This window comes from Monodon monoceros, unplaced genomic scaffold (assembly GCF_005190385.1).
Source record: "Monodon monoceros isolate NGI ecotype Baffin Bay Population unplaced genomic scaffold, NGI_Narwhal_1 Super_Scaffold_19, whole genome shotgun sequence".
NCBI classification, from domain to species: domain Eukaryota; kingdom Metazoa; phylum Chordata; class Mammalia; order Artiodactyla; family Monodontidae; genus Monodon; species Monodon monoceros.
The window spans coordinates 58,773,843-58,787,834 of NW_021703775.1; the positions used below are offsets into that span (position 1 = coordinate 58,773,843).

The 13,992-nt window shown below is 39.3% G+C and overlaps 1 protein-coding gene across 3 annotated transcripts in view; it reads left to right on the top strand.

The window, feature by feature from the left end:
* The first annotated feature begins 9,131 nt into the window (after positions 1-9,131).
* The window catches only part of PRKD3 (protein kinase D3), a 74,622-nt gene continuing 69,761 nt past the window's right edge, over positions 9,132-13,992 (top strand). The window contains exon 1 of one of the 3 annotated variants that reach the window (XM_029232461.1): positions 9,132-9,281. The gene's annotated coding sequence lies outside the window, so the exon portion shown is untranslated. Of the gene's footprint in view, positions 9,282-9,620; positions 9,789-13,992 lie in introns of those variants that run through there. The other 2 variants (XM_029232459.1, XM_029232460.1) reach the window with 2 other exon arrangements.

Consider the following 13,992-nt stretch of genomic DNA (forward strand, 5'->3'; position numbering starts at 1 on the left):
CCATTTTTAATATAACTAACAGCATTAGTTCTCAAATGTCGGTTCCATGTTAATGCCTGTGCATGACTATGCTTATTCAGTCTGTTACAAAATGAGAAAATTAAGGAAAAAAAATGTTTTATTAATAAATGTTTTATAAAGTAATTGCATTTAACCAAAATCTTTATTTATTTATTCTTATACTCTTCCTTCATATTTGATGCTACATATTCTTAATTAACAATAATTGGTGTAGCTTCCTGAGTTTGTTTTTTACTGTCATGCTCTGTTGTTGTTTAGTTATGGCAAAATACACATAACATAAAATTGACCATCTTAACCATTTTAAGATTACAGTTCAGTGGCTTTAAGTATATTCACAATGTTGTGCAACTACCACCTCATCTATCTCCAGAACCCTCTTCATCTAGGAGGACTGAAACTCTGGACCCATTAAACAATAACTCCCATTCCCTCCTCCTTCCAGCTCTTGGCAGCCACCATTCTACCTCTATCTCTATGAATTTGACTACTTGACTACCCTAAGTATCGCATGTAAATGGAATCATACAGTATTTGTCTTTTTTTCTTTTGAGAGTAATCTATTTATTTGGTGTTCATAAGGGAGAATTATGGGTAGAGTTTACAATGCCTACTATTTAAACTCTTGATAATGTTGTTTATATTGAATAAGATATTGAGTATAAAATGCTTAGCACATATGTAAATACTCAACAAATTATCATATATTGCCTTGGATGTATTTATCTTTTTGGGACTGGCTTATTTCACTTAGCATGATGTCCTCAAGGTTCATGTTGCAGCATGCATCAGAATTTCCTTCATTTTAAAGATTGAATAATATTCAGTTGTATGTCTATACCACATTTTACTTATCCATTCATTCACGGGTGGCTTTTGCTGCTATGAACATGGGTCTCTTTGAGACCCTACCTTTTTAAAAAAAATTGTAGTATAGTTGATTTACAATATTAGATAAGTTTCAGATGTACAACATAGTGATTCAATATTTTAATAGATTATGTTCCTTTTAAAGTTATTAGAAAGTATTGGCTATGTTCCCCATGCTGTACAATATATCCTTGTAGCTTGCTTATTTTATACATAGTAGTTTCTGGTTTGTTATATTCATTCATTTGTTTTATATTTTGGTTCCACATACAAGCGATAACATACAGTGTTTGTCTTTCTCTGTCTGACTTATTTCTCTAAGCATAATACCCTCCAGGTCCATCCATGTTGCTGCAAATAGCAAAATTTCATTCTTTTTATGGCTAAGTAATATTCCATTGTATATATATATATATATATATATATATATACCACAGCTTCTTTATCCATTCATCTGTTGAGGGATGCTTAGGTTGCTTCCATATATTGGAAACTGTAAATAATGCTGCTATGAACATTGGGGTGCATGTATCGTTTCAGATTAGTATTTTTGTTTTATCCAGGAGTGGAATTGCTGGATCATATGGTAGTTCTATTTTTAGGAGTTTTTTTGAGAAACCTCCATGCAATTCTCCATAGTGGCTGCACCAATTTACATTCCCACCAACAGTGTATGAGGGTTCCCTTTTCTCTACATCATCACCAACATTTGTTATTTATAGACCTTTTGATGATAGCCATTCTGACAGGTGTGAGGTGATATCTCATTGTGGTTTTGATTTGCATTTCTCTGATGATTAGCAATGTTGAACATCTTTTCATGTGCTTTTTGGCCATCTGTATGTGTTCTTTGGAAAAATGTCTATTCAAGTCTTCTGCCCATTTTTCAATCATTTTTTTTATATTGAGTTATATGAGCTGTTTATATAGTTTGGATATTAACCCCTTAGTTATCACATCAGTTGCAAATATTTTCTCTCATTCAGTAGGTTGTCTTTTCATTTTGTCAGCGGTTTCCTTGAGACCCTGCTTTCAGTTCTTTTGGATATATATACCCAGAAGTGGAATTGCTGGATCACATGGTAATTCCATTTCTAATTTTTGAGGAACTGCTATACTGTTTTTCATAGCAGCTGCACCATTTTGCATTCCCATCAATAGTGCATAAGCATTCCAATCTCTCCACATCCTTGCCAACACTTGTTATTTTCTGTTTTTTGACAGTAGTCATCCTGATGGGTATGAGGCAGTATCTTATTGTAGTTTTGATTTGCATTTCCCTAAGGATTAGTGATTTTGAGTTCTTGCTTTATTTTAATGTTCTCTGTTGGTAAAACAAGAAGTTGGCAACTCAGTCTGTTTTTTTTGTAAATTTATTGGTCCTTGAAATCTGAGAACTGCCAGTGTACTCTCTATGTCCTCTTTTTATCTTCTGTTTGTCTCCTAAATTCATTGCAGTTTGGCTTTAGCCCTCAATTTTCTCCTGGCACTTCTCTCACCAGAGTTAACAAATTATAAACTTATTATTGCCAAATAGGATGGGCCTTCTTCAGTCCTCATATGATTAGTGAAAAGGACAGAATTAAGCCTAGAATCATGCCTCCTTCAGCATCATAGGACCTCAGTAAATGTAATTCCTGTCTCTGGTCTTCCTGCAGGGTAATTTCATCCCTTCTCATATTTGCATTCTGCGCCCTATGCAGTGACTCCCAGATGTCTAGTATTCAACCATGTCTGTGGAGCACTAAGACTGTGCAAGGCACTCTGCAAGGGACACAGGAAATTAGGTATGGCCCCTGCTCTCAAGGAGCTTACAGTTTAGTAAGAGAGTTGTGCCATAAAGTATCACAGGAGCTATGAAAGGAATGTGTTTGGAACCATGGACATAGAGAACAGACCAGTGGTTGCCAAGAGGGAGGGTGTTGGGGAGGGATGGAGTGGGAGGTTGGGGTGAGCAGATGTAAGTTTTATATATAGAATGGATAAACAGCAAGGCTACTGTATAGCATAGGGAACTATATTCAATATCCTATGATAAATCATAATGGAAAAGAACACAGAAAAGAATGTCTCTCTCTCTCTCTATATATATATATGTGTGTGTGTGTATGTGTATGTGTGTATAACTGAATCACTTTACTGTACAGCAGTAATTAACACAACATTGTAAATCAACTATATTTCAATAAAAAATAAATAAATACGAAAGGGACAAGTTTGGAGCACAAAGAAAGGAATGGCTATTACCATCTGACTGAAGTAGACAGGAAAGGTGACATAGAGGAGAGACTGAACTGAATGGGTCTTGGAATTGCTTACCAGGTAGAAAAGGGGGAGACGGGTATCACTTGAGCAAAAACACACTGGGGAACAGCCAGCAGTCCACCACTGCTTAAGTTGCTAGATATGTGAGGAATGAGGAGTAGCATTAAGAGAAACCAGGAGGAGGGACATTACATGCCATGTTAAAAAGTCTGCACAATAAAGACATTGGTTAGCTACTGAAGAATTTTAGGCTCAGGAAATCATATGATCAAATTCTGCAGTTTAGAACTATCACTCTGATGGCAGAGTGGATAGTGGATTAAAGAAGAGAAGATTCAAGCAGGGAAATCTCTTAGACGGTCATTTCAGTAGATCAGGTGAGAGATAATGAAGGCCTGAACTGAGACAGCAGTCATGGAAAAGAAGAAAGGGCATAAAACACAGAGATGTGATGGTACAAAATTGATGGGACTTGGTCACCAACTGGATTTGGAGAACAGGGAAAAGGAGTTAAGAAGTTTCTGTCTTGGATGACCAAACAGATGTTAGTACTAAGCACTAGGAGTGGAGATAGGAAGAGGTTTCAAGGAAAGGTGAGTTCATTTAGGGACACTTTGAATTTGTGGTCTCTCTGTGGAACATTCCAGGGATTGCAGAAAGAGATGGAGGCTAGAGATACAGATTTGTAAGACAGAGACTAAAGCCACGTGCAGCAGATGCAGCAGGTGCCTTGCCAGTATCCCACTCCCACCCCACTCACCATCCTGTGCTTGCCCACCCAGGGGGCTTCCAACAGCAAGCACCGTGACTCCACTGGGAGCTGGGTGGGTGGACCCACCACGTCTGAACTGGAGAGGGGCTGCTAACAGGTATGAGGTTTCTTTTTGGGGTGAGGAAAATATTCTGAAATTAGGTAGTGTGATGTTGTGTAACTTTGTGAATATACTAAAACCAGTAGACTGTACACATTTAAAAAGTGAACTTATAGTTTGTTAATCATATCTCATTTTTTTTTTTTAATGTGTGAGAAAAAGAAAATCCTACGGCTCAGCTTAACTGAACTATTTGATCCACAAATGTGGCCCATGTTTTCACACCTATGTGCCTTTTCAACTGTGGCTTCTACCTAGAATTTTCTTTTTTCTCCCATTCCTCTCCCCCATATTCCCAAATCCTATTCTTTCTTCAAAGCCCAGCTAAAATCCTCTTTTTGTATGCATTTAGGCTTCCCCAGGTCAGGGGTTATGTCTTGTATTTCTCTGACATTTCCTGCTTATTTCGCCTCCTACTTATTTATTTTACTCTCTTCTCTGTTTAATAGATTTTCATATATCTCACTTAATAAACTTTAGATTCTTGAGAACAGGAGTTGTTTCATCTATAGATCCTATCAGTTGTCTTGCACATAGTAGCCTTTCAAAATGCTTATTAAATCAATACATCAAGGACTGTAATGTTTCAAGGAGAATCTAGGAAAGAAAGACAAACTAAATTAACAATAATCAGCTTTCAGCTAAACACTCCATCATCTTCATTTAAGTGACTATGATACAATGTAAAGTCTAGGGTTGTATAGTCATAATTTTTTCTGGAAAGACTTGAGATTTTGAAATTTGAGATGTCATGGTCAGAGTACAATTTATAGTAAAATGTTCAGGTCATTATAGTCTAACTATATTAAAAGTAAAACCACCAAACATAAAACTGTTCAGTGATTTTATCCTGCACTGGAACACATGAAACTACTAGTGTAGAAAATGTTGCAGTGATGGTTTCTGGTCAGTTGAGGATCTTCCTTTGATGAAGTGAAAAGGAATTCATTGTATAGCCATAGGGATTCCTGTTCCTTTTAAATTCTTTGTTATTATTTTAAATTTCCCTCCATACACTCAAGCTCAGCAACTTTTCTTTCTCTGTTCTGCCACAACAGCAGGAGATGTGGCGATGTAAGAACTCTAACTCTTCAACATGAATAATAATAGCTAACATTTACTGAGCATTCACCATGTGAGTTTTTAAGAATGTTTTCCATGTGTTAGCTCATTTAGTCTTTATACAACTCATGGGGGAAGGACTACTATAAACCAAGTTAACAGTCCATGAGACTGAAGCACATAGAGGTTAACTTGCCCATGGTCACACAGCTTGATAAAAGGTAACCTCACAATGCATCCTCAGGCAGACTACCTTTAATGCCCATTACAGGTGTAGTGCATTCGATGCATTTTTTTTTTCATTTAATTCTCACAACAACCCTATAGGGTGAGTAATTATCTCCCCTTATTTCATATGTAAAGAAACCTATTCTTAGTGAGATTAAGTAACATGCAGTTGCTAATTGGCAGAGCCTAGGTTGGATTCCGTCTTCAAAGTCCTACTCCAAACCATTCCTTCCAGCTGGTTCCTCAGGGCTGGTGCAGCTTCCAGACTGTGCGTGAGGGGGGACCCACTTCCCTAACTCTGCTGCTCTGCTCAGTGATGGTACAAAAATTAATTTTAATACTGGCTCCCTACCCAAGTCTGTAGCACCTTTATTCTCTTTCTCAATTGGCTTTTTATATATGTTATAACCAGTTTACAGTATTTCAAGCAGAGGTTTTTAATTAATACTCAATTAGAATGAAATCCAGAAGCACATTTGTACATTACCTCGTCTTTCTTGGGAAACCTCTTTCTCTGCAACCACAATGATAAACAGGAATTATTGTGAATGAGCAAGGTAATTGCTTTTTTATTGCAAATTACCTGATATTAAACTTTAAGGACACCATATGAAATCCTAGGTAGAACATAGGCAGTAACCACTCCTTTTAGTTACCAGAGTTTTCTAATTCTCCTTTTAGTCCAACCATCCTCACCACACCTCTCTTTGATTATACACTGTGTTATAAATATATCTGTATATACAAATATGCAAATATAAATATATTTGCATATATTGATAAAATAATATATAATCAAATAGTAAAGTATATAAAGTTACATATAAGTGCAAATAAAGAAGAGGGAGGGGGGCTTCCCTGGTGGCGCAGTGGTTGAGAGTCCACCTGCCGATGCAGGGGACGCGGGTTGGTGCCCAGGTCCGGGGGATCCCACGTGCCGCGGAGGGGCTGGGCCCGTGAGCCATGGCCGCTGAGCCTGCGCGTCCGGAGCCTGTGCTCCGCAACGGGAGAGGCCACAACAGTGAGAGGCCCGCGTACCGCAAAAAAAAAAAAAAAAAAAAGACAAGGGAGGTGTTATATGGAATAAACAGAGAAAGCTATAAAAAAAATGGATGAATGTGCCTCGCCCAGAGCTGGTGTTCAAATAATATAATGAATATTAGATATAGATATTATCTGTAGGGGTTATATCCAAGCAGAAGACTATGGGCTTCTACAAGTTCACTAAGGGGGAGGGCAGATAAGGGGAGCACAGGGGCATCTGCTATATACTCAATCCACAATCAAATGTGATAAGTGACATGAGAATTATCCATCAAGGGCTACCAGAGCACAGAACAATTACTGACAGCCTGCAAATCAGAAAAGAGAGTTCCAAGGGTATAATAGTTCATCCTAGTCTAGAAGACCAACGAAAATCTCTTGCATCAATCCAGATATGGAGGGTCTGGACCAGGGTAGTGGCAGTGGAAACTGAGGAAGTACATTTTGAAGAATATATCGAGTATATCTCTGCTGAAAAAGAAATAGATCCTGAAGCATTTTTTCCAATAACTATTTTACTAACTCTATATTGATACCCAAATGCTTTCTGAATTTTTCACCTATCTTTCAAGGTCATGAAGAAAGACACAAAACCAAAATAATTTTCCAGTAATCACGTTCTATAAATTAAAACCACCTCAAGTTTTGAAATAATGACTGTTTCTTCCAGTGGGGCCTTAACAAATCATGTTTTTCTGCATTTAGGATTCTGACTTAAGTAACTCTGCTACCTTAGGTCACAACAGTGTTGACTTTCTTTGCTTCTATTAAATAACATGTGTGAATGGTTGTGTTGTTAACCATTAAGTACAAGGGGTGGGGGCAGTAACTCTAGGGCAAGATTTGCGACTACAGTCACAGAAGAGGAACACTGAGCTCCTAGTTTTCAAAAAGCACCAAGAAGAAAAATCTTTTCCATCTTGGTCATTCTGATTATATTTTCTCTTAAGGATAAAAATCTCACATGCACGTATTAAACCTAATCTTTACCCTTCAGTGCTCTTGGCATAGGAATGGAATGTCCTGAGGAAACTGTAGTTCATGTCAAGCAAAAAAATTACAGGGCCAAAGACAGTCTTACACTTAAATGTATTATTGAAAGATTCACCTTTCAGTGATTTGAAAGGAGATGATTTCATTTTTCAAAAGAGAAGTGGAAAAGTGGAAATGAAATGACCGTATGTATGTGTATATATAATGTAAATGTATATGTTTATATGTATATATAATATATATGTATATGTATATACACATATATATATTCTCATATACACAAATCCTTGCACCTCTGTAAAATAGCAGCTTGCTTCATTTAGAAAAGTTACTTCTAGAAAGAGTAACTTCTGTCTCTTTAAGGACCACGAGTGAAAATGGGAGTCACTAGTGAGATGGGACTGGCTGTAAACTGCTCCAATGAGATCCTGGGAATCTTGCTGAGAGAGGATATTTGGGTTTGGACTAAAATGTCAGTTGTGAAGTGGAAGGAAGAAAAAGGCAAAGTTAGGTAAGAGCATTTTTCGGTTTTGCTTTTTTTTTTAAAGAAACTTGAGTGAATTTACTTTCAATTTTAAAGTAAAAGAATAAGACTACAAAATATAATTAGACTGAATTAGATATTACTGAATGTGAGACAATTAGTATCTTCTAATTTAAAAAAATGTTTCAGAAACATCTTTTAAAAATATAGCTTCGGAGTAGATCAGAGTTATACGGAATTTTACTTGCCCGGTCTTTAATATAAATTATTAAAAAATCCCCGCTTAAGTTTAAATCCAGGGACATCCAGTAAGATTTATGACTTGGTATAAAAAGTAGGGACCCACTTAGCTTTCTTTTCTCTCTGTTCTCAAAAACTGCACTCGACCTCTGCATGGGGATGGATGGATTATTGCCTGCAACCCATCTGCTTGTTTCAATATAATTTAATTGAGATATACAGGGCATGAAATTTGGACATAAGGAGACCTGGGTCTTTTCTGGGACAATGGGTGTCAGCTGCTCACGCTTTTCCCTCACATAAAATATGTATAATTTAACACCTAGTGTATTTTCCCTCTAGATCTCATCTCACCCGAGTCCCCCTTCACCCGTTATTGTCACCCTTGTCAATGTCACTTGGAAACCTAGGTTCGGTGATTCTTGGCTGCACTTCACTCTGATGGTAGGGGACACACTCGAATTTAAAGACGGACAAGTAGGATACACACAACATATTGAAAGCAGAGACTTCCATTTACTCCGCTTTAGGTGAAGGGCTCCGGACGTATCCGCCTGGGTGTGGAACGCCCAGGGCCCCTGTGCCAAACGGCCAGCTGGAGGGCAAACACTCGGGAGTGAAACAGGTGGAGAATTGCGACGATACCTCAGGGTGAAAACTGCTCTCTACTATAGACCCTTTACAAGTCCCGTGTCCAACTTGTCACCTCTTGCCCCCTAACAACCATCGACTACATCAGAGCGGGCGACATAAGAGAAAAAGGCAGTTCAGTAGCAATAATGGGTATCAAGTACAGTGCGCAACTGGAATAAGGGCACGGTCGCGCCCCGCTCCCCAGTGCTCATGGGGACGCCAGGACCTCGGAGGGTGCAGCGCGAGCCTGAGAGCATCAGGAGCTCCTGCTGCCCGCGCGTGGTGTCAAGCCAGGGAGCAACTTCCCCGCGCTGCTACCACCACTTCGAGCTCGCGAGGAGACTACAGCTCCCGGCAGGCCCCGCGCCGACCGCGCGCCCCCGCCCCTCGCGCGCCCCTGCCCCCCCGCCCTCGGGCCTCAGGACGGGACAGGGCGGAGGGAGGGACCGAGGAAGGGGCGCCTGCGGCGGGCGGTATCCTGCGAGGCGCGTGAAGCCTCGCTGGCGCCTGGTCCGGGACCCAGACGCTGGCGGGCGCGGAGTTTCTCACGACCGGCGGAGCCCGCCTCTGTAAGTAGTCGCCTGGGGGAGAGCGGAACAGACACCGAAAAAGTTAGCGCCGCAGCGGCTGCCGCTTTGTTCTCCCAGCACGTCGGGTGAGGCGGCTTCAGCCTCCCCTCCCCCACCCACCCGCATGCGGCGGCGGCGGCGGCGGCGGCGGCGGTGGCGGAGGGACTCGGATCCCGCGCGGGGCTGGGCGGCGGCCGCCGGGGTTGGGCGGGAAATTGGTAGAGCGCGCGGCGGGAGGGGGCGCCGCTGTGAGCAGGGGCGCCGGCGCTGCAGCCAGATGGGGCCAAGTTCCGGCGTGGGCGCCGACGCCAACTTGGAGTCACGCTCCGCCGGCGACCACCGCGCCCGGCCTCTCGGACCCAGTCTCTTACCGGGTCCTCCCAACTAGCTCCCAACGCCAGATTGGCGGCACCCACGCTGACGAATTTTGGATGAGCCTTCCCCTTTTCTTTTCACCACTTTACCTTGTACGCGTCGCAAAGAGTGAGTCGACGGCGCTTAGAGAACGTAAGCCCCCACCCCAATTTCCTGACTCTTTAGTTTTGCAAGTTGCGGCGTAGCTCCGAGTCGGTCTCATCCCCGGGAGGGTTTTCTTAAGACGAAACACTGAGGAGCGCGACTGCGTCTTTGAGCAGTAAAAATAACTCCATAGTATTCGATTGCCTGTTGGATATTTTATTTTAAGTCATCGCAGTCAGAAGCATAGGCCTTGCCGTGTGCAGGCACGAGTATAAATCGAGCGACAGCGTGTGTGAGAGCTGCAGACTTTTCCATACACAGATTGATGGCTTGGACGTAACTGTCTCTTCAACCACACCCATCCCCACAGGAAATAAGACTATCGGTGTCATCTTTGATTAGGGAGGATAAGTTACACCCTGAACTGGTACTTTGTTCGACACAGCCTTAATGAGCTGTAGAGACAAATGAAACGAAAACTTTTAAAATACCGTAATTTGTACCCTAGAAAACGTTAGCGTGTTCCTCTTATACTGTTTCTCCTTTGTACTTAATGCTGCAGTTACTAAAGTTTTAGCGGCTATGATTTTCTTTAGATCAAGCTTACTTAGTAAATTTAAGGCTGTGAGGACACCTCTGGATTTGTGGCTGAAAGCATCCATAAAGTTCCCCCACTGAGATCTAGGCCAGTTTTACTTAATAAAGGAACCCTTTCCTCCTTCCGTGTTAGGATCTGGATTCAGAGCTGGCATGGACATTCAGCCAAAAAAAAAAGTTACAAGTTTTATTAAAAGTATTTAAAACGTGTCACAGAAGTCTTCATGTTAGGTTTTGCTTCGGTAGGTAATGTAGATGTGGTTGGCCTGATCAGAGGAACTTGAATATTTTACAAGCCAATTTTCCATCCTCAGTTCTATAATTTGGTATATAGCTTTTAACTTTTTAGGATGACTCAGATTCAAGAATGTTGACTGGTTTATTATCTTGAAATGAATGTTTTAAGCATCTCAGATCGTAGTGAGTCTTTTAAATATATAAATTTTAGAAGCTTTCAGTTTCATGAGGTGACGTCTTTAAAATAGAAATTTCTCTCTTAATGGATTGCTTTTAATTCAAAAAAATGCCATGGCCCCCCCCAAAAAGAGCTTAATAAATCAAGTTCTTGGATATTAAATTTTTAAAATTATATAAGAATTGGAAAAATCTTATACAGAAAAAAAGAATGGTCATTTAAATGCATGTTTCTTAAGGGACATTTTGTTCTCATTTTTAAAAGACATTCTAAAGTTGATGAAAATATTACCATATTAGAGTTAATTGCTCATTTTAAAAAGAAACTGATTTTACAGAACTTGATATTGGGAAATTATTAGCTAGTACAGTTTTTAATTTGATTTATTAATAATCATGCTCATGATTCATAATCTGTGCAGATAGTACTTTGAGTCTCTGATTATGTAATCCAAATTGAACGTGTGTGTGAGCCTTTTTGGAGCAGTTGTCTCATTAATGAAAAAACTTGAGATAATGTGCTTAGGAGATGTTTTAATTTTAATTTCAGTGTAGAAGAAGGTTTTCTCCACTTGTGTGATTAGTTTATAGTGGCTGTATGTAAGAAATTGCTCATTGGCTATGAGTCAGATTTCTCAGATACCACTGGTGCAGAGAGAGGTTATGAAGATACATCAAGCCAAACGTAAATTTGTACAGCATCACCAGACTGGCAGTCCGTAATCTGGTTACTGGATAAACTTTTCAGTGCCTGAGCAGAGAGCAGACTTGGTGTGCTCTCTCTCTGTTCTCTCTGACATTGGAAAAGACTGAGATTCAAATACCTCTGGTCTAGAAGAGCTGAATTTTACCAGCAACAATTTAGTTGAATACTGAGCTTTTAGGAGGAAAAGTATTTATATTAATCTAAGGTAATAGTTACATTTTTGAAAATATATAAGTAGATGTAGGAAATTGCTAGAAACTATGATTTTAAAAACCATCAACAAAGTTACTTGGATTTTTCATACAACATAAAAGCAACATCAGGATTATTAAGCAAAGTCAGGCCTGTATCAAGGTAGAATATGGATAATGACTTCAGGACTCTGGTCAGTATTGCATTGAAAAAGGCCGTATGCTTTTTGTACATACTAAAAGAATACAGTACATATCAACAGGAGAAAAAAAGACCCTGCATTCATTAGCATTCCTAGCACACAAAACTTAATCGAACCAGGAAAACCTGTTACTGGTAGGGAGTCATGGTAAATATTATGCTATTCTGAATAGGAAAAGTGTTTTACCTCTTAACTTTTGCCTTTACTGAGTACAAAAAGGACACTGGCTACAGTAAATGATGAGCTTCGTTTTGAAGTATTTACTAGCTGGATTTGTTTTGTCTTCCGGAATCCTCTTTGCTTCTCTCTCTGCTTCCCTGACTCCTACTTATCCTTTGGTTTTAGCTTCCTTAAAGGTGCCTTGCCTGTGAACCTCAGTTGAAATTAGTTCCTCTCAGTATACTCTGTCATATCACTTTTCATGATTTGTAATTGCCTTGCTATTAATGTGAATATTTGTTTAATGTGTGTGTCCTATATCACACTCTAAGCTCCGGAGAGAGCAATAGCCATGTCTGTTTTGGTCACTGCTGTACATCCCGAGTCTCTCATAACAGTCTAGCAGATAATAGGCACTCAATAAATATTTGTTGAATGAAAATGCTGCTGTTAGAGCTTCTTATAATTAGAGGCTTTGCTAAGAAATGAGATAATGTATACGTAGGGGGAGTTGAGGGAGAGGGAGAGAAAGGGTAGATCAACTTGTGATGTTACCGTGAAGTAACCCTCCGTTAAGTCACCTAACCTCCAGAGCCTTTATTTTTACCTTGTCTGTAATAATAGGGCAGGTTGGGCTCAAGATTCCTTTAAAATGCCATCTTTTGATTCCATTCAGCAGTAGTGACAATTTCATTTGAATGAGATATGTGACAGATAATTCCCCCAAAGAATATTTGAGATGTTGCAAATAAACATATTAGAAATGCTTGCCAACTCACAGCTATTAGCAACAAACATATCTAATTGATTTATGAATTAGTATGATGTACTATTGTCTCAGATTTCTGATTGAAGCATAAAGACAAAATTAGAGTTGTTAGATTTTTTTTTTTGATATTTAATCTTAATATTTTGCACCCTACATCTTGTTGCATCTTACAGATCAAATCAAGGTTCCGTAAAGCAAAACAAGGAGAGGGAAAACAGATGGGGTGAGTGGGCAGAAGCTAATATGACAGCTCACTTAGTTTCTTCTATTTGTGTTCATGCTGAAACTGTAAAAAATATTTTTATGCAAAAGTATAACATAGTTAATAGTTATCGATCGTTCTGATAGTTGATTGTAATCATAAGACAGTTACTGTTATTTGGCTAATATTAGCAGGTATTATAAAATGGAAATTTAGTGGGAAGATATCCGTCACAAATAAATTATTATTCTTGAACACAGCGGTGTCTTGTATTTTGAAGTATTTAACCTGCATACAGTATTATTCATAGATATTTGACTCACCTTTTTATGACAGTTGTTCAGCTTTTTGAAACTGCTCAAGTCAGGTATTTTAAGGACCTCATTACCTCATGAGAAAACCTGTTGTAGATTGTTGTTAGGTTGTTGGTAATGAAGTGAAGTAGTATAAAGAACATGGGCTTTGGAGTCAGGGAAACTTTGGTGTGAATCCCAGTTCCATCACTTATTAGCTGTGTAGTCGTGGGTAAGCAACAATTCTGAAACTCTGGTTCCTTTTCTGTAAAGCAGTTAAACAAATTTCCTAGTGTCATAGCAAGGATTTAATGAAGTATGATATCTCAATTTCAGTGTTTAGTATGAAGTAGGAGCTTAATTGTTAATTCTTTCACCTAATTACTGTGAAAATTGCTAAAACTTAGCACTTAGCCAGGTACCACTGTAGATATTGTACATGCAGTAGCGCAGTCCTCATAGCTGTTATCTTCATTTTACCTCTACCCTCTATCTACCCTCTACAATGATACTGAATAAAACCAGTTATTCTCTGTTAATTTCCTAATCTTATGTTTGCACTGTGTCCACCCAGTAACACAACTTCCTGGGTGTGTGGTGTGAGTAGGGTTAACACTTCATAAATGAATACATTGTTATCAATAGCAAAAAATAAATAAATCATCCATATAAAAATGGGGAGAAAAACCAATTATTCTCTTAACACCTTTTCAAATAT